Genomic DNA, 21,655 nt, shown 5'->3' on the forward strand with positions numbered 1-21,655 from the left:
TTCAGTTCATGTCCAGAGACCCATTTCATTTTCAGTCAATCAGGGAACAGCCCCACAGAAGAAAAAAACCATAACCTTCACTGCACTGCTCAATACATTTGTTTTAAGGCCTCCAAATTACATTACAAAGACTTAGTACCTGCATGGCAGGCTGTTTATTTTGTGATGGTAATAGAATCTAATGAGAAAATAATTTTAGGATTGTGCAATGTCAGTCTTACGCCAGAGTATCCTGTGGTGAGTTGGGCAAGTACAGACACCCTCACTCTTCCTGCAGGCATGCAGTTGCTCAGCCTATCATTCCTAGAATGTTGGGATGCTGGAATGCAAAATATGGAAAACTGTCAGGCTTCTAGCAAATTGTCACGAGCAGGCAAAACAGGGCAAAATTGAGGCTGTGTTATTTACAAAAACAGCAGAAGAGTTGTGTGTGTCCCTAGCCCCAGGGAAGAGTGTCATGCACTGCAGCCAAGGTATCCTGTCTTCCTCCTCCTCCTCCTTCTTGTTGCTAAGAATGGAGTCCAAGGCCCTTTTCTGACCATGTGCCAAATCTGCCTTGTGTTTCTACCCAACATCCTGCAGCACAGGAGTTCACTGCCTTTCCTTGGAGAGGACCTGGAGGGCAGGTCCATGGTGAGCCTCCACAGTACACTGTGTGCTGGCTACTTCTGTGAGTTCTGCAAAGTTACATGGACACAGCTTTGTTCAGAGCACCAGCAGCCACCCTCACTTCTTTACCAGCAATAAAGCAGAAAGCAGTTCACCTGAGGTGGAGATAATGCACCTCTTTAGATATTCCAGTAAGCTGTATTGTTATAGCTCTCTTCAAACTAAGTTGCATCTTGTCTCATCAAGACAGTTTAAGGTAAGTGCTGAGCACCCGTGGCCATCTCAGGGCAGGAGGCTGAAGACCTCTCATTCTTGTGCTCAGCCTCTGTCTGTGGGAACAGGGGGGGAGGGGCAGCAGAGGAAAAGGAAACTTAAGCTGAAGTGCTGACTTAAAGCAGCATTTTGTGCTAAGAGCTCAGGAAATTCTGAATCAGAAGCTGTTTGCTTCCTAGAGGCACAAAACCCCAAAAGACGTGGAAGATAACAAAAATCCTACAATTCTGTAAGCCTTGCACCACAGGCAGAGCTGGCCAGTATCCCACACTCACAGCACCCATCCAAGGAGGGATGCTGGTGGGACAGGCAGAGCCTGCACAGCTGCTGGATAGGAGAAAAACATTTTTCAAAGTGCACAGTGTTAAAATGCAGGACTAGGGCCCCAGGAAGGCTGCATGACCCTGGAGACTGCAGCACTGAAAGGATGAGGCTCTGAACCACCTTGGGAGACAGCCCCATTTGAACAGGGATAGGACTGGTGATCTCCAGGGGTCCCTGCCAGCCTCAATCACTCTACAAGCCCTTTGTAAAAAAGCCAGTTTCGTGCCAGGTTTCAAAGTACAGTTGGTGAGTGGAGCATGAAGAGGCCCAAAAGCTCTTGAATTCAGCATGGAAACTGCCTTTGATCTCAATGGCTTTTATTTTAGGATAAACTTGACCTGACAGTGTAATTGTTTCAGTGAATTATTGACAAATTGTGTCACTGGGTGCAAACTGGTGCTAAATCAGCTCTGTTCATGCAGTGGCTGCACCAGCTGGTTGTTTCTGTGCAGAAGTTGCTGGGTTCAGCAGGTCTCCCTGTTCCTCTCTCTCACACTGGGGTCCATTCCTTGTGAGTCAATGAGTGATCATTGCACAATGTTTCTCTGCAAATGAGTGTTTGAAGAGGCCTTGGCTGGATTGCACAACCGTACTTGGTCAATGCCTCCTGGAACACTCCTGTCTGCTGAGAGCTCACGAGGGCTGGCACATGAGTAACAGCGTGACCGTCTTGACTAACCAGGGGAGGCCACAGGTCATCAGGCAGGGCTGCTTCCTCTTTGCTGGGCTGCAGCATGAGGAAACCCCATGGAAAAGCCAATGAACAAAATCCCATGGAGCCCGTAAAAACGCCCATTTCATTCCCACATTTGAGTTCTTTTTCCAACACCAACTGAAATGTCAGATACCTGCCCAAGGCAGGGTAGGATCCTGGGAAACAAGGTCCAGAGGAAGGAACATGCTGAACTGCTCCAGCAATCTCCAGTGCTTTGCCTGGTTCACCAAAACAGCAGAGTGTTTGTTCCAGGTTGTTTCCATGTGAGCCTGGTGCATGCAGAGCCTGAGTGCCATCACTGAGCTGTGAGCTTGGAGAGCTCTGCCATCCTTCTCTGTCATCCAAATACCATCATGTGGGTCATCATATGCGATCACACATCCCACCCTGCTTCTGGCCAAAAACAGGCAAAACTGCAACACCTCCCTGTCTGCACCAAGAGCTTGGTTTCCAGGGCAACAGTCCAGCTTCAGGATTCACCCACATATTTAACCACATTCAAAAGAATTTTCATGACAGCTCTTAGTCCATTTCAGAAAATGTGCTCGAGAATTCTGACCACAACATAGCGCAAACATTCCGCAAATCTTCTTTCCATTAAAAGTGACTAAAAAAGACTAAAAAATACCCAAGAAAAGGGATAGGATCAAATGAAATTAATTTAAAAAACCAAAGAAAACCAAAACAACCACAAAATTACGGAACTGAGTGAAAAAAAGAAAAAAAGTCTGGGAAGAGAGGTGCAGAGAAAAGGACAAAATCTGGCAAAACTAAGCTCACAGATTCTGAAAAACTCGGGGAAAAAATCATGGAGGATAAGACAGAACATGGAGGGGAAAATATGAGACACGGCATGGATACTAAAAAAAAAAAAAATTGGGAAAAATCGTTGCCCAAGGGAAATCCATAAAAAGACATGGGATGCCATCAAGTGCAGGGACATGGACCAAGGATTCCTCAATTGGTCCCCATTGAAATTGCAAGATTCCGTTTACCTTCCCGAAAGGAAAAGGTTTCCCTTTCGAGAAGGGAAATGGAATCTTGCGATTTCAATGGAGATCAATTCAGGAATCCTTGGTCCATGTCCCTGCACCTGATGGCATCCCATGCCTTTTGATTCCTTGAACTTTGGCCACCAATTTTTTCATTTTTTCAGATGTTTTTCACTATCCCTGCCAAGTCTGTCATATCTTCCCCTGAAAGTTGTGTCTTCTTCCATGTTTTTTTCTCCTGATTTTGCAGCATCACTGAGCTTAGTTTTGGCATCTTTTGGCCCTTTGCACTGCACAGCATGTCATCCTGGTCCTTTTGGTTGCAGTCACAAAATTTACCAATTTTCTCTTTTTTTTTTTTTAATTGCATTTCCTTGGATGATTGCTCCATTCCGGAGCGTTTGTAAGTCCTTCTTTTTTGTTTCCAGGCTTTCAATGGGGTCCAATTTTGGCAAGCCATGCTCTATGTCCCTGCACTCGATGGCATTCCATGCATTTGGATGGCTTTCACTTAAACTGCGATTTTTAAATTTTTTTTTTTCACTCTCCATGGCATGTGGGGAGATGGAATGTAAGAAAATAGTGCAGCAGGTAATCTCACACCTGAGGAGTTCCTGCAGAGCCAATTACTAAAGATTAGAAACAGGCCCAGCTCTTAACAAGCAATCCGTGTATCCAATAAGAGCAAGTGCTACAAAAGAGCAGGTTGGCTACTGTGAAGAGAGCTGCAGTTTGCTAGCTAGTTGTGAAGAGAGATGGTGTTTGTTGGCTGTGCTGAGAAGAGAGATAGCATATTTTTGGCTGCACTGTGAAGCGAGATGGATATGTTGCCAGTGAGGAAGAGGAGTCAGATGACTGCTGCAAGGACCAGGGACAGGCAGTGCATAGAGGAGCTGCATTGTGAAAGAACTTCAAGGAGGCATTAGGCCCTGGAGGAATAAAATCCCTTGCACTGTAATGACCCTAAAAGTCATAATAGACGACAATGGCATGTTTCTCACATCTTCCCCTCAAAGTTGTGTCTTCCTCCTTGACATTTTTCCTGATTTTGCAGGATCTCTGATCTCAGCTTTGCACGTTTTGGACCTTTCTGCTTAACCTCATTTCCTCCGTTTCAGAAAGGGAAACGGAATCTTGCGAACCTCAAAAGAAAGGCTGACAAACACTCTGCAAAGGAGATAGGATCAAATGAAGTGCAAGCGAAAAAAACCCCAAAAATCCAAAAACGGGGACTTTTAGTGAGTAGCAGAAAATGCTCTGGGAGGAAATGAGGTGCAGCACAAAGGACCAAAACATGCAAAGATGAGATCCCAGATGCTGCAAAATCAGGGAAAATGTCAAGGAGGAAGACACAACTTTGAGGGGAAGATATGAGAGACATGCCATGGAGAGTGAAAAAAAAAAAAAAAAAATTCGTTGTTTAAGTGAAAGCCATCCAAATGCATGGGATGCCATCAAGTGCAGGGACATAGAGCACGGCTTGAAAAAATTGGACCCCATTGAAAGCCTGGAAACAAAAAAGAAGGACTTACAAACGCTCCGGAATGGAGCAATCATGCAAAAAAATGCAACTCACAAAAAAAAATTCAAAAATTTGCAAATTTTGTGACTGCCACCAAAAGGACCATAAATGACATGCCGTGCAGTGCAAAGGGCCAAAAGATGCCAAAACTAAGCTCAGCGATGCTGCAAAATCAGGAGAAAAAAACATGGAAGAAGACACAGCTTTGAGGGGAAGATATGACAGACATGGCAGGGATACTGAAAAAACATCAGAAAAAATACAAAAATGGGTGGCCAAAGTTCAAGGCATCAAAAGGCATGGGATGCCATCAGGTGCAGGGACATGGACCAAAGATTCCTGACTTGGTCTCCATTGAAATCGCAAGATTCCGTTTCCCTTCCCGAAAGGAAATTCCATTTCCTTTCGGGAAGGGAAACGGAATCTTGCGAACCTCAAAAGAAAGGCTGACAAACACTCTGCAAAGGAGATAGGATCAAATGAAGTGCAAGCGAAAAAAAACCCAAAAATCCAAAAATGGGGACATTTAGTGAGTAGCAGAAAATGCTCTGGGAGGAAATGAGGTGCAGCACAAAGGACCAAAACATGCAAAGCTGAGATCCCAGATGCTGCAAAATCAGGGAAAATGTCAAGGAGGAAGACACAACTTTGTGGGGAAGATATGAGAGACATGCCATGGAGAGTGAAAAAAAAAAATTAAAAAAAAATTGGTTCTTTAAGTGAGAGCCACCCAAATGCATGGAATGCCATCAAGTGCAGGGACATAGAGCACGGCTTGAAAAAATTGGACCCCATTGAAAGCCTGGAAACAAAAAAGAAGGACTTACAAACGCTCCGGAATGGAGCAATCATGCAAAAAAATGCAACTCACAAAAAAAAAATCAAAAATTTGCAAATTTTGTGACTGCCACCAAAAGGACCATAAATGACATGCCGTGCAGTGCAAAGGGCCAAAAGATGCCAAAACTAAGCTCAGCGATGCTGCAAAATCAGGAGAAAAAAACATGGAAGAAGACACAGCTTTGAGGGGAAGATATGACAGACATGGCAGGGATACTGAAAAAACATCAGAAAAAATACAAAAATGGGTGGCCAAAGTTCAAGGCATCAAAAGGCATGGGATGCCATCAGGTGCAGGGACATGGACCAAAGATTCCTGACTTGGTCTCCATTGAAATCGCAAGATTCCGTTTCCCTTCCCGAAAGGAAATTTCATTTCCTTTCGGGAAGGGAAACGGAATCTTGCGAACCTCAAAAGAAAGGCTGACAAACACTCTGCAAAGGAGATAGGATCAAATGAAGTGCAAGCGAAAAAAACCCCAAAAATCCAAAAATGGGGACATTTAGTGAGTAGCAGAAAATGCTCTGGGAGGAAATGAGGTGCAGCACAAAGGACCAAAACATGCAAAGCTGAGATCCCAGATGCTGCAAAATCAGGGAAAATGTCAAGGAGGAAGACACAACTTTGTGGGGAAGATATGAGAGACATGCCATGAGGAGTGAAAAAAAAAAAAAAAATTAGTTGTTTAAGTGAAAGCCATCCAAATGCATGGGATGCCATCAAGTGCAGGGACATAGAGCACGGCTTGAAAAAATTGGACCCCATTGAAAGCCTGGAAACAAAAAAGAAGGACTTACAAACGCTCCGGAATGGAGCAATCATGCAAAAAAATGCAACTCACAAAAAAAAAAATCAAAAATTTGCAAATTTTGTGACTGCCACCAAAAGGACCATAAATGACATGCCGTGCAGTGCAAAGGGCCAAAAGATGCCAAAACTAAGCTCAGCGATGCTGCAAAATCAGGAGAAAAAAACATGGAAGAAGACACAGCTTTGAGGGGAAGATATGACAGACATGGCAGGGATACTGAAAAAACATCAGAAAAAATACAAAAATGGGTGGCCAAAGTTCAAGGCATCAAAAGGCATGGGATGCCATCAGGTGCAGGGACATGGGCCAAAGATTCCTGACTTGGTCTCCATTGAAATCGCAAGATTCCGTTTCCCTTCCCGAAAGGAAATTTCATTTCCTTTCGGGAAGGGAAACGGAATCTTGCGAACCTCAAAAGAAAGGCTGACAAACACTCTGCAAAGGAGATAGGATCAAATGAAGTGCAAGCGAAAAAAAACCCAAAAATCCAAAAATGTGGACATTTAGTGAGTAGCAGAAAATGCTCTGGGAGGAAATGAGGTGCAGCACAAAGGACCAAAACATGCAAAGCTGAGATCCCAGATGCTGCAAAATCAGGGAAAATGTCAAGGAGGAAGACACAACTTTGAGGGGAAGATATGAGAGACATGCCATGGAGAGTGAAAAAAAAAAATTAAAAAAAAATTGGTTCTTTACGTGAGAGCCACCCAAATGCATGGAATGCCATCAAGTGCAGGGACATAGAGCACGGCTTGAAAAAATTGGACCCCATTGAAAGCCTGGAAACAAAAAAGAAGGACTTACAAACGCTCCGGAATGGAGCAATCATGCAAAAAAATGCAACTCACAAAAAAAAAATCAAAAATTTGCAAATTTTGTGACTGCCACCAAAAGGACCATAAATGACATGCCGTGCAGTGCAAAGGGCCAAAAGATGCCAAAACTAAGCTCAGCGATGCTGCAAAATCAGGAGAAAAAAACATGGAAGAAGACACAGCTTTGAGGGGAAGATATGACAGACATGGCAGGGATACTGAAAAAACATCAGAAAAAATACAAAAATGGGTGGCCAAAGTTCAAGGCATCAAAAGGCATGGGATGCCATCAGGTGCAGGGACATGGACCAAAGATTCCTGACTTGGTCTCCATTGAAATCGCAAGACTCCGTTTCCCTTCCCGAAAGGAAATTTCATTTCCTTTCGGGAAGGGAAACGGAATCTTGCGAACCTCAAAAGAAAGGCTGACAAACACTCTGCAAAGGAGATAGGATCAAATGAAGTGCAAGCGAAAAAAACCCCAAAAATCCAAAAATGGGGACATTTAGTGAGTAGCAGAAAATGCTCTGGGAGGAAATGAGGTGCAGCACAAAGGACCAAAACATGCAAAGCTGAGATCCCAGATGCTGCAAAATCAGGGAAAATGTCAAGGAGGAAGACACAACTTTGTGGGGAAGATATGAGAGACATGCCATGGAGAGTGAAAAAAAAAAATTAAAAAAAAATTGGTTCTTTAAGTGAGAGCCACCCAAATGCATGGAATGCCATCAAGTGCAGGGACATAGAGCACGGCTTGAAAAAATTGGACCCCATTGAAAGCCTGGAAACAAAAAAGAAGGACTTACAAACGCTCCGGAATGGAGCAATCATGCAAAAAAATGCAACTCACAAAAAAAAATTCAAAAATTTGCAAATTTTGTGACTGCCACCAAAAGGACCATAAATGACATGCCGTGCAGTGCAAAGGGCCAAAAGATGCCAAAACTAAGCTCAGCGATGCTGCAAAATCAGGAGAAAAAAACATGGAAGAAGACACAGCTTTGAGGGGAAGATATGACAGACATGGCAGGGATACTGAAAAAACATCAGAAAAAATACAAAAATGGGTGGCCAAAGTTCAAGGCATCAAAAGGCATGGGATGCCATCAGGTGCAGGGACATGGACCAAAGATTCCTGACTTGGTCTCCATTGAAATCGCAAGATTCCGTTTCCCTTCCCGAAAGGAAATTTCATTTCCTTTCGGGAAGGGAAACGGAATCTTGCGAACCTCAAAAGAAAGGCTGACAAACACTCTGCAAAGGAGATAGGATCAAATGAAGTGCAAGCGAAAAAAACCCCAAAAATCCAAAAATGGGGACATTTAGTGAGTAGCAGAAAATGCTCTGGGAGGAAATGAGGTGCAGCACAAAGGACCAAAACATGCAAAGCTGAGATCCCAGATGCTGCAAAATCAGGGAAAATGTCAAGGAGGAAGACACAACTTTGAGGGGAAGATATGAGAGACATGCCATGGAGAGTGAAAAAAAAAAAAAAAAAAAAAATTGGTTCTTTAAGTGAGAGCCACCCAAATGCATGGAATGCCATCAAGTGCAGGGACATAGAGCACGGCTTGAAAAAATTGGACCCCATTGAAAGCCTGGAAACAAAAAAGAAGGACTTACAAACGCTCCGGAATGGAGCAATCATGCAAAAAAATGCAACTCACAAAAAAAAAATCAAAAATTTGCAAATTTTGTGACTGCCACCAAAAGGACCATAAATGACATGCCGTGCAGTGCAAAGGGCCAAAAGATGCCAAAACTAAGCTCAGCGATGCTGCAAAATCAGGAGAAAAAAACATGGAAGAAGACACAGCTTTGAGGGGAAGATATGACAGACATGGCAGGGATACTGAAAAAACATCAGAAAAAATACAAAAATGGGTGGCCAAAGTTCAAGGCATCAAAAGGCATGGGATGCCATCAGGTGCAGGGACATGGACCAAAGATTCCTGACTTGGTCTCCATTGAAATCGCAAGATTCCGTTTCCCTTCCCGAAAGGAAATTTCATTTCCTTTCGGGAAGGGAAACGGAATCTTGCGAACCTCAAAAGAAAGGCTGACAAACACTCTGCAAAGGAGATAGGATCAAATGAAGTGCAAGCGAAAAAAACCCCAAAAATCCAAAAATGGGGACATTTAGTGAGTAGCAGAAAATGCTCTGGGAGGAAATGAGGTGCAGCACAAAGGACCAAAACATGCAAAGCTGAGATCCCAGATGCTGCAAAATCAGGGAAAATGTCAAGGAGGAAGACACAACTTTGAGGGGAAGATATGAGAGACATGCCATGGAGAGTGAAAAAAAAAAATAAAAAAAAAATTGGTTCTTTAAGTGAGAGCCACCCAAATGCATGGAATGCCATCAAGTGCAGGGACATAGAGCACGGCTTGAAAAAATTGGACCCCATTGAAAGCCTGGAAACAAAAAAGAATGACTTACAAACGCTCCGGAATGGAGCAATCATGCAAAAAAATGCAACTCACAAAAAAAAATTCAAAAATTTGCAAATTTTGTGACTGCCACCAAAAGGACCATAAATGACATGCCGTGCAGTGCAAAGGGCCAAAAGATGCCAAAACTAAGCTCAGCGATGCTGCAAAATCAGGAGAAAAAAACATGGAAGAAGACACAGCTTTGAGGGGAAGATATGACAGACATGGCAGGGATACTGAAAAAACATCAGAAAAAATACAAAAATGGGTGGCCAAAGTTCAAGGCATCAAAAGGCATGGGATGCCATCAGGTGCAGGGACATGGACCAAAGATTCCTGACTTGGTCTCCATTGAAATCGCAAGATTCCGTTTCCCTTCCCGAAAGGAAATTTCATTTCCTTTCGGGAAGGGAAACGGAATCTTGCGAACCTCAAAAGAAAGGCTGACAAACACTCTGCAAAGGAGATAGGATCAAATGAAGTGCAAGCGAAAAAAACCCCAAAAATCCAAAAATGGGGACATTTAGTGAGTAGCAGAAAATGCTCTGGGAGGAAATGAGGTGCAGCACAAAGGACCAAAACATGCAAAGCTGAGATCCCAGATGCTGCAAAATCAGGGAAAATGTCAAGGAGGAAGACACAACTTTGAGGGGAAGATATGAGAGACATGCCATGGAGAGTGAAAAAAAAAAATTAAAAAAAAATTGGTTCTTTAAGTGAGAGCCACCCAAATGCATGGAATGCCATCAAGTGCAGGGACATAGAGCACGGCTTGAAAAAATTGGACCCCATTGAAAGCCTGGAAACAAAAAAGAAGGACTTACAAACGCTCCGGAATGGAGCAATCATGCAAAAAAATGCAACTCACAAAAAAAAAATCAAAAATTTGCAAATTTTGTGACTGCCACCAAAAGGACCATAAATGACATGCCGTGCAGTGCAAAGGGCCAAAAGATGCCAAAACTAAGCTCAGCGATGCTGCAAAATCAGGAGAAAAAAACATGGAAGAAGACACAGCTTTGAGGGGAAGATATGACAGACATGGCAGGGATACTGAAAAAACATCAGAAAAAATACAAAAATGGGTGGCCAAAGTTCAAGGCATCAAAAGGCATGGGATGCCATCAGGTGCAGGGACATGGACCAAAGATTCCTGACTTGGTCTCCATTGAAATCGCAAGATTCCGTTTCCCTTCCCGAAAGGAAATTTCATTTCCTTTCGGGAAGGGAAACGGAATCTTGCGAACCTCAAAAGAAAGGCTGACAAACACTCTGCAAAGGAGATAGGATCAAATGAAGTGCAAGCGAAAAAAACCCCAAAAATCCAAAAATGGGGACATTTAGTGAGTAGCAGAAAATGCTCTGGGAGGAAATGAGGTGCAGCACAAAGGACCAAAACATGCAAAGCTGAGATCCCAGATGCTGCAAAATCAGGGAAAATGTCAAGGAGGAAGACACAACTTTGTGGGGAAGATATGAGAGACATGCCATGAGGAGTGAAAAAAAAAAAAAAAATTAGTTGTTTAAGTGAAAGCCATCCAAATGCATGGGATGCCATCAAGTGCAGGGACATAGAGCACAGCTTGAAAAAATTGGACCCCATTGAAAGCCTGGAAACAAAAAAGAAGGACTTACAAACGCTCCGGAATGGAGCAATCATGCAAAAAATGCAACTCACAGAAAAAAAATCAAAAATTTGCAAATTTTGTGACTGCCACCAAAAAGACCATAAATGACATGCCGTGCAGTGCAAAGGGCCAAAAGATGCCAAAACTAAGCTCAGCGATGCTGCAAAATCAGGAGAAAAAAACATGGAAGAAGACACAGCTTTGAGGGGAAGATATGACAGACATGGCAGGGATACTGAAAAAACATCAGAAAAAATACAAAAATGGGTGGCCAAAGTTCAAGGCATCAAAAGGCATGGGATGCCATCAGGTGCAGGGACATGGGCCAAAGATTCCTGACTTGGTCTCCATTGAAATCGCAAGATTCCGTTTCCCTTCCCGAAAGGAAATTTCATTTCCTTTCGGGAAGGGAAACGGAATCTTGCGAACCTCAAAAGAAAGGCTGACAAACACTCTGCAAAGGAGATAGGATCAAATGAAGTGCAAGCGAAAAAAACCCCAAAAATCCAAAAATGGGGACATTTAGTGAGTAGCAGAAAATGCTCTGGGAGGAAATGAGGTGCAGCACAAAGGACCAAAACATGCAAAGCTGAGATCCCAGATGCTGCAAAATCAGGGAAAATGTCAAGGAGGAAGACACAACTTTGAGGGGAAGATATGAGAGACATGCCATGAGGAGTGAAAAAAAAAAAAAAATTAGTTGTTTAAGTGAAAGCCATCCAAATGCATGGGATGCCATCAAGTGCAGGGACATAGAGCACGGCTTGAAAAAATTGGACCCCATTGAAAGCCTGGAAACAAAAAAGAATGACTTACAAACGCTCCGGAATGGAGCAATCATGCAAAAAAATGCAACTCACAAAAAAAAAATCAAAAATTTGCAAATTTTGTGACTGCCACCAAAAGGACCATAAATGACATGCCGTGCAGTGCAAAGGGCCAAAAGATGCCAAAACTAAGCTCAGCGATGCTGCAAAATCAGGAGAAAAAAACATGGAAGAAGACACAGCTTTGAGGGGAAGATATGACAGACATGGCAGGGATACTGAAAAAACATCAGAAAAAATACAAAAATGGGTGGCCAAAGTTCAAGGCATCAAAAGGCATGGGATGCCATCAGGTGCAGGGACATGGACCAAAGATTCCTGACTTGGTCTCCATTGAAATCGCAAGATTCCGTTTCCCTTCCCGAAAGGAAATTTCATTTCCTTTCGGGAAGGGAAACGGAATCTTGCGAACCTCAAAAGAAAGGCTGACAAACACTCTGCAAAGGAGATAGGATCAAATGAAGTGCAAGCGAAAAAAAACCCCAAAAATCCAAAAATGGGGACATTTAGTGAGTAGCAGAAAATGCTCTGGGAGGAAATGAGGTGCAGCACAAAGGACCAAAACATGCAAAGCTGAGATCCCAGATGCTGCAAAATCAGGGAAAATGTCAAGGAGGAAGACACAACTTTGAGGGGAAGATATGAGAGACATGCCATGGAGAGTGAAAAAAAAAAATTAAAAAAAAATTGGTTCTTTAAGTGAGAGCCACCCAAATGCATGGAATGCCATCAAGTGCAGGGACATAGAGCACGGCTTGAAAAAATTGGACCCCATTGAAAGCCTGGAAACAAAAAAGAAGGACTTACAAACGCTCCGGAATGGAGCAATCATGCAAAAAAATGCAACTCACAAAAAAAAAATCAAAAATTTGCAAATTTTGTGACTGCCACCAAAAGGACCATAAATGACATGCCGTGCAGTGCAAAGGGCCAAAAGATGCCAAAACTAAGCTCAGCGATGCTGCAAAATCAGGAGAAAAAAACATGGAAGAAGACACAGCTTTGAGGGGAAGATATGACAGACATGGCAGGGATACTGAAAAAACATCAGAAAAAATACAAAAATGGGTGGCCAAAGTTCAAGGCATCAAAAGGCATGGGATGCCATCAGGTGCAGGGACATGGACCAAAGATTCCTGACTTGGTCTCCATTGAAATCGCAAGATTCCGTTTCCCTTCCCGAAAGGAAATTTCATTTCCTTTCGGGAAGGGAAACGGAATCTTGCGAACCTCAAAAGAAAGGCTGACAAACACTCTGCAAAGGAGATAGGATCAAATGAAGTGCAAGCGAAAAAAACCCCAAAAATCCAAAAATGGGGACATTTAGTGAGTAGCAGAAAATGCTCTGGGAGGAAATGAGGTGCAGCACAAAGGACCAAAACATGCAAAGCTGAGATCCCAGATGCTGCAAAATCAGGGAAAATGTCAAGGAGGAAGACACAACTTTGTGGGGAAGATATGAGAGACATGCCATGAGGAGTGAAAAAAAAAAAAAAAATTAGTTGTTTAAGTGAAAGCCATCCAAATGCATGGGATGCCATCAAGTGCAGGGACATAGAGCACGGCTTGAAAAAATTGGACCCCATTGAAAGCCTGGAAACAAAAAAGAATGACTTACAAACGCTCCGGAATGGAGCAATCATGCAAAAAAATGCAACTCACAAAAAAAAAATCAAAAATTTGCAAATTTTGTGACTGCCACCAAAAGGACCATAAATGACATGCCGTGCAGTGCAAAGGGCCAAAAGATGCCAAAACTAAGCTCAGCGATGCTGCAAAATCAGGAGAAAAAAACATGGAAGAAGACACAGCTTTGAGGGGAAGATATGACAGACATGGCAGGGATACTGAAAAAACATCAGAAAAAATACAAAAATGGGTGGCCAAAGTTCAAGGCATCAAAAGGCATGGGATGCCATCAGGTGCAGGGACATGGACCAAAGATTCCTGACTTGGTCTCCATTGAAATCGCAAGATTCCGTTTCCCTTCCCGAAAGGAAATGAAATTTCCTTTCGGGAAGGGAAACGGAATCTTGCGAACCTCAAAAGAAAGGCTGACAAACACTCTGCAAAGGAGATAGGATCAAATGAAGTGCAAGTGAAAAAAACCCCAAAAATCCAAAAATGGGGACATTTAGTGAGTAGCAGAAAATGCTCTGGGAGGAAATGAGGTGCAGCACAAAGGACCAAAACATGCAAAGCTGAGATCCCAGATGCTGCAAAATCAGGGAAAATGTCAAGGAGGAAGACACAACTTTGTGGGGAAGATATGAGAGACATGCCATGAGGAGTGAAAAAAAAAAAAAAATTAGTTGTTTAAGTGAAAGCCATCCAAATGCATGGGATGCCATCAAGTGCAGGGACATAGAGCACGGCTTGAAAAAATTGGACCCCATTGAAAGCCTGGAAACAAAAAAGAAGGACTTACAAACGCTCCGGAATGGAGCAATCATGCAAAAAAATGCAACTCACAAAAAAAAAATCAAAAATTTGCAAATTTTGTGACTGCCACCAAAAGGACCATAAATGACATGCCGTGCAGTGCAAAGGGCCAAAAGATGCCAAAACTAAGCTCAGCGATGCTGCAAAATCAGGAGAAAAAAACATGGAAGAAGACACAGCTTTGAGGGGAAGATATGACAGACATGGCAGGGATACTGAAAAAACATCAGAAAAAATACAAAAATGGGTGGCCAAAGTTCAAGGCATCAAAAGGCATGGGATGCCATCAGGTGCAGGGACATGGACCAAAGATTCCTGACTTGGTCTCCATTGAAATCGCAAGATTCCGTTTCCCTTCCCGAAAGGAAATTTCATTTCCTTTCGGGAAGGGAAACGGAATCTTGCGAACCTCAAAAGAAAGGCTGACAAACACTCTGCAAAGGAGATAGGATCAAATGAAGTGCAAGCGAAAAAAACCCCAAAAATCCAAAAATGGGGACATTTAGTGAGTAGCAGAAAATGCTCTGGGAGGAAATGAGGTGCAGCACAAAGGACCAAAACATGCAAAGCTGAGATCCCAGATGCTGCAAAATCAGGGAAAATGTCAAGGAGGAAGACACAACTTTGAGGGGAAGATATGAGAGACATGCCATGGAGAGTGAAAAAAAAAAATAAAAAAAAAATTGGTTCTTTAAGTGAGAGCCACCCAAATGCATGGAATGCCATCAAGTGCAGGGACATAGAGCACGGCTTGAAAAAATTGGACCCCATTGAAAGCCTGGAAACAAAAAAGAAGGACTTACAAACGCTCCGGAATGGAGCAATCATGCAAAAAAATGCAACTCACAAAAAAAAATAAAAAATTTGCAAATTTTGTGACTGCCACCAAAAGGACCATAAATGACATGCCGTGCAGTGCAAAGGGCCAAAAGATGCCAAAACTAAGCTCAGCGATGCTGCAAAATCAGGAGAAAAAAACATGGAAGAAGACACAGCTTTGAGGGGAAGATATGACAGACATGGCAGGGATACTGAAAAAACATCAGAAAAAATACAAAAATGGGTGGCCAAAGTTCAAGGCATCAAAAGGCATGGGATGCCATCAGGTGCAGGGACATGGACCAAAGATTCCTGACTTGGTCTCCATTGAAATCGCAAGATTCCGTTTCCCTTCCCGAAAGGAAATTTCATTTCCTTTCGGGAAGGGAAACGGAATCTTGCGAACCTCAAAAGAAAGGCTGACAAACACTCTGCAAAGGAGATAGGATCAAATGAAGTGCAAGCGAAAAAAACCCCAAAAATCCAAAAATGGGGACATTTAGTGAGTAGCAGAAAATGCTCTGGGAGGAAATGAGGTGCAGCACAAAGGACCAAAACATGCAAAGCTGAGATCCCAGATGCTGCAAAATCAGGGAAAATGTCAAGGAGGAAGACACAACTTTGAGGGGAAGATATGAGAGACATGCCATGGAGAGTGAAAAAAAAACATAAAAAAAAAATTGGTTCTTTAAGTGAGAGCCACCCAAATGCATGGAATGCCATCAAGTGCAGGGACATAGAGCACGGCTTGAAAAAATTGGACCCCATTGAAAGCCTGGAAACAAAAAAGAAGGACTTACAAACGCTCCGGAATGGAGCAATCATGCAAAAAAATGCAACTCACAAAAAAAAAATCAAAAATTTGCAAATTTTGTGACTGCCACCAAAAGGACCATAAATGACATGCCGTGCAGTGCAAAGGGCCAAAAGATGCCAAAACTAAGCTCAGCGATGCTGCAAAATCAGGAGAAAAAAACATGGAAGAAGACACAGCTTTGAGGGGAAGATATGACAGACATGGCAGGGATACTGAAAAAACATCAGAAAAAATACAAAAATGGGTGGCCAAAGTTCAAGGCATCAAAAGGCATGGGATGCCATCAGGTGCAGGGACATGGACCAAAGATTCCTGACTTGGTCTCCATTGAAATCGCAAGATTCCGTTTCCCTTCCCGAAAGGAAATTTCATTTCCTTTCGGGAAGGGAAACGGAATCTTGCGAACCTCAAAAGAAAGGCTGACAAACACTCTGCAAAGGAGATAGGATCAAATGAAGTGCAAGCGAAAAAAACCCCAAAAATCCAAAAATGGGGACATTTAGTGAGTAGCAGAAAATGCTCTGGGAGGAAATGAGGTGCAGCACAAAGGACCAAAACATGCAAAGCTGAGATCCCAGATGCTGCAAAATCAGGGAAAATGTCAAGGAGGAAGACACAACTTTGAGGGGAAGATATGAGAGACATGCCATGGAGAGTGAAAAAAAAAAATTAAAAAAAAATTGGTTCTTTAAGTGAGAGCCACCCAAATGCATGGAATGCCATCAAGTGCAGGGACATAGAGCACGGCTTGAAAAAATTGGACCCCATTGAAAGCCTGGAAACAAAAAAGAAGGACTTACAAACGCTCCGGAATGGAGCAATCATGCAAAAAAATGCAACTCACAAAAAAAAATAAAAAATTTGCAAATTTTGTGACTGCCACCAAAAGGACCATAAATGACATGCCGTGCAGTGCAAAGGGCCAAAAGATGCCAAAACTAAGCTCAGCGATGCTGCAAAATCAGGAGAAAAAAACATGGAAGAAGACACAGCTTTGAGGGGAAGATATGACAGACATGGCAGGGATACTGAAAAAACATCAGAAAAAATACAAAAATGGGTGGCCAAAGTTCAAGGCATCAAAAGGCATGGGATGCCATCAGGTGCAGGGACATGGACCAAAGATTCCTGACTTGGTCTCCATTGAAATCGCAAGATTCCGTTTCCCTTCCCGAAAGGAAATTTCATTTCCTTTCGGGAAGGGAAACGGAATCTTGCGAACCTCAAAAGAAAGGCTGACAAACACTCTGCAAAGGAGATAGGATCAAATGAAGTGCAAGCGAAAAAAACCCCAAAAATCCAAAAATGGGGACATTTAGTGAGTAGCAGAAAATGCTCTGGGAGGAAATGAGGTGCAGCACAAAGGACCAAAACATGCAAAGCTGAGATCCCAGATGCTGCAAAATCAGGGAAAATGTCAAGGAGGAAGACACAACTTTGAGGGGAAGATATGAGAGACATGCCATGGAGAGTGAAAAAAAAAAATTAAAAAAAAATTGGTTCTTTAAGTGAGAGCCACCCAAATGCATGGAATGCCATCAAGTGCAGGGACATAGAGCACGGCTTGAAAAAATTGGACCCCATTGAAAGCCTGGAAACAAAAAAGAAGGACTTACAAACGCTCCGGAATGGAGCAATCATGCAAAAAAATGCAACTCACAAAAAAAAATAAAAAATTTGCAAATTTTGTGACTGCCACCAAAAGGACCATAAATGACATGCCGTGCAGTGCAAAGGGCCAAAAGATGCCAAAACTAAGCTCAGCGATGCTGCAAAATCAGGAGAAAAAAACATGGAAGAAGACACAGCTTTGAGGGGAAGATATGACAGACATGGCAGGGATACTGAAAAAACATCAGAAAAAATACAAAAATGGGTGGCCAAAGTTCAAGGCATCAAAAGGCATGGGATGCCATCAGGTGCAGGGACATGGACCAAAGATTCCTGACTTGGTCTCCATTGAAATCGCAAGATTCCGTTTCCCTTCCCGAAAGGAAATTTCATTTCCTTTCGGGAAGGGAAACGGAATCTTGCGAACCTCAAAAGAAAGGCTGACAAACACTCTGCAAAGGAGATAGGATCAAATGAAGTGCAAGCGAAAAAAACCCCAAAAATCCAAAAATGGGGACATTTAGTGAGTAGCAGAAAATGCTCTGGGAGGAAATGAGGTGCAGCACAAAGGACCAAAACATGCAAAGCTGAGATCCCAGATGCTGCAAAATCAGGGAAAATGTCAAGGAGGAAGACACAACTTTGAGGGGAAGATATGAGAGACATGCCATGGAGAGTGAAAAAAAAAAATTAAAAAAAAATTGGTTCTTTAAGTGAGAGCCACCCAAATGCATGGAATGCCATCAAGTGCAGGGACATAGAGCACGGCTTGAAAAAATTGGACCCCATTGAAAGCCTGGAAACAAAAAAGAAGGACTTACAAACGCTCCGGAATGGAGCAATCATGCAAAAAAATGCAACTCACAAAAAAAAAATCAAAAATTTGCAAATTTTGTGACTGCCACCAAAAGGACCATAAATGACATGCCGTGCAGTGCAAAGGGCCAAAAGATGCCAAAACTAAGCTCAGCGATGCTGCAAAATCAGGAGAAAAAAACATGGAAGAAGACACAGCTTTGAGGGGAAGATATGACAGACATGGCAGGGATACTGAAAAAACATCAGAAAAAATACAAAAATGGGTGGCCAAAGTTCAAGGCATCAAAAGGCATGGGATGCCATCAGGTGCAGGGACATGGACCAAAGATTCCTGACTTGGTCTCCATTGAAATCGCAAGATTCCGTTTCCCTTCCCGAAAGGAAATTTCATTTCCTTTCGGGAAGGGAAACGGAATCTTGCGAACCTCAAAAGAAAGGCTGACAAACACTCTGCAAAGGAGATAGGATCAAATGAAGTGCAAGCGAAAAAAACCCCAAAAATCCAAAAATGGGGACATTTAGTGAGTAGCAGAAAATGCTCTGGGAGGAAATGAGGTGCAGCACAAAGGACCAAAACATGCAAAGCTGAGATCCCAGATGCTGCAAAATCAGGGAAAATGTCAAGGAGGAAGACACAACTTTGAGGGGAAGATATGAGAGACATGCCATGGAGAGTGAAAAAAAAAAATAAAAAAAAAATTGGTTCTTTAAGTGAGAGCCACCCAAATGCATGGAATGCCATCAAGTGCAGGGACATAGAGCACGGCTTGAAAAAATTGGACCCCATTGAAAGCCTGGAAACAAAAAAGAATGACTTACAAACGCTCCGGAATGGAGCAATCATGCAAAAAAATGCAACTCACAAAAAAAAATTCAAAAATTTGCAAATTTTGTGACTGCCACCAAAAGGACCATAAATGACATGCCGTGCAGTGCAAAGGGCCAAAAGATGCCAAAACTAAGCTCAGCGATGCTGCAAAATCAGGAGAAAAAAACATGGAAGAAGACACAGCTTTGAGGGGAAGATATGACAGACATGGCAGGGATACTGAAAAAACATCAGAAAAAATACAAAAATGGGTGGCCAAAGTTCAAGGCATCAAAAGGCATGGGATGCCATCAGGTGCAGGGACATGGACCAAAGATTCCTGACTTGGTCTCCATTGAAATCGCAAGATTCCGTTTCCCTTCCCGAAAGGAAATTTCATTTCCTTTCGGGAAGGGAAACGGAATCTTGCGAACCTCAAAAGAAAGGCTGACAAACACTCTGCAAAGGAGATAGGATCAAATGAAGTGCAAGCGAAAAAAACCCCAAAAATCCAAAAATGGGGACATTTAGTGAGTAGCAGAAAATGCTCTGGGAGGAAATGAGGTGCAGCACAAAGGACCAAAACATGCAAAGCTGAGATCCCAGATGCTGCAAAATCAGGGAAAATGTCAAGGAGGAAGACACAACTTTGAGGGGAAGATATGAGAGACATGCCATGGAGAGTGAAAAAAAAAAATTAAAAAAAAATTGGTTCTTTAAGTGAGAGCCACCCAAATGCATGGAATGCCATCAAGTGCAGGGACATAGAGCACGGCTTGAAAAAATTGGACCCCATTGAAAGCCTGGAAACAAAAAAGAAGGACTTACAAACGCTCCGGAATGGAGCAATCATGCAAAAAAATGCAACTCACAAAAAAAAATAAAAAATTTGCAAATTTTGTGACTGCCACCAAAAGGACCATAAATGACATGCCGTGCAGTGCAAAGGGCCAAAAGATGCCAAAACTAAGCTCAGCGATGCTGCAAAATCAGGAGAAAAAAACATGGAAGAAGACACAGCTTTGAGGGGAAGATATGACAGACATGGCAGGGATACTGAAAAAACATCAGAAAAAATACAAAAATGGGTGGCCAAAGTTCAAGGCATCAAAAGGCATGGGATGCCATCAGGTGCAGGGACATGGACCAAAGATTCCTGACTTGGTCTCCATTGAAATCGCAAGATTCCGTTTCCCTTCCCGAAAGGAAATTTCATTTCCTTTCGGGAAGGGAAACGGAATCTTGCGAACCTCAAAAGAAAGGCTGACAAACACTCTGCAAAGGAGATAGGATCAAATGAAGTGCAAGCGAAAAAAAACCCAAAAATCCAAAAATGGGGACATTTAGTGAGTAGCAGAAAATGCTCTGGGAGGAAATGAGGTGCAGCACAAAGGACCAAAACATGCAAAGCTGAGATCCCAGATGCTGCAAAATCAGGGAAAATGTCAAGGAGGAAGACACAACTTTGAGGGGAAGATATGAGAGACATGCCATGGAGAGTGAAAAAAAAAAAAAAAAAAAAAATTGGTTCTTTAAGTGAGAGCCACCCAAATGCATGGAATGCCATCAAGTGCAGGGACATAGAGCACGGCTTGAAAAAATTGGACCCCATTGAAAGCCTGGAAACAAAAAAGAAGGACTTACAAACGCTCCGGAATGGAGCAATCATGCAAAAAAATGCAACTCACAAAAAAAAATAAAAAATTTGCAAATTTTGTGACTGCCACCAAAAGGACCATAAATGACATGCCGTGCAGTGCAAAGGGCCAAAAGATGCCAAAACTAAGCTCAGCGATGCTGCAAAATCAGGAGAAAAAAACATGGAAGAAGACACAGCTTTGAGGGGAAGATATGACAGACATGGCAGGGATACTGAAAAAACATCAGAAAAAATACAAAAATGGGTGGCCAAAGTTCAAGGCATCAAAAGGCATGGGATGCCATCAGGTGCAGGGACATGGACCAAAGATTCCTGACTTGGTCTCCATTGAAATCGCAAGATTCCGTTTCCCTTCCCGAAAGGAAATTTCATTTCCTTTCGGGAAGGGAAACGGAATCTTGCGAACCTCAAAAGAAAGGCTGACAAACACTCTGCAAAGGAGATAGGATCAAATGAAGTGCAAGCGAAAAAAACCCCAAAAATCCAAAAATGGGGACATTTAGTGAGTAGCAGAAAATGCTCTGGGAGGAAATGAGGTGCAGCACAAAGGACCAAAACATGCAAAGCTGAGATCCCAGATGCTGCAAAATCAGGGAAAATGTCAAGGAGGAAGACACAACTTTGAGGGGAAGATATGAGAGACATGCCATGGAGAGTGAAAAAAAAAAATTAAAAAAAAATTGGTTCTTTAAGTGAGAGCCACCCAAATGCATGGAATGCCATCAAGTGCAGGGACATAGAGCACGGCTTGAAAAAATTGGACCCCATTGAAAGCCTGGAAACAAAAAAGAAGGACTTACAAACGCTCCGGAATGGAGCAATCATGCAAAAAAATGCAACTCACAAAAAAAAAATCAAAAATTTGCAAATTTTGTGACTGCCACCAAAA

Source organism: Fringilla coelebs, assembly GCF_963513975.1.
Source record: "Fringilla coelebs genome assembly, chromosome: 6".
In the NCBI taxonomy this organism is placed as follows: domain Eukaryota; kingdom Metazoa; phylum Chordata; class Aves; order Passeriformes; family Fringillidae; genus Fringilla; species Fringilla coelebs.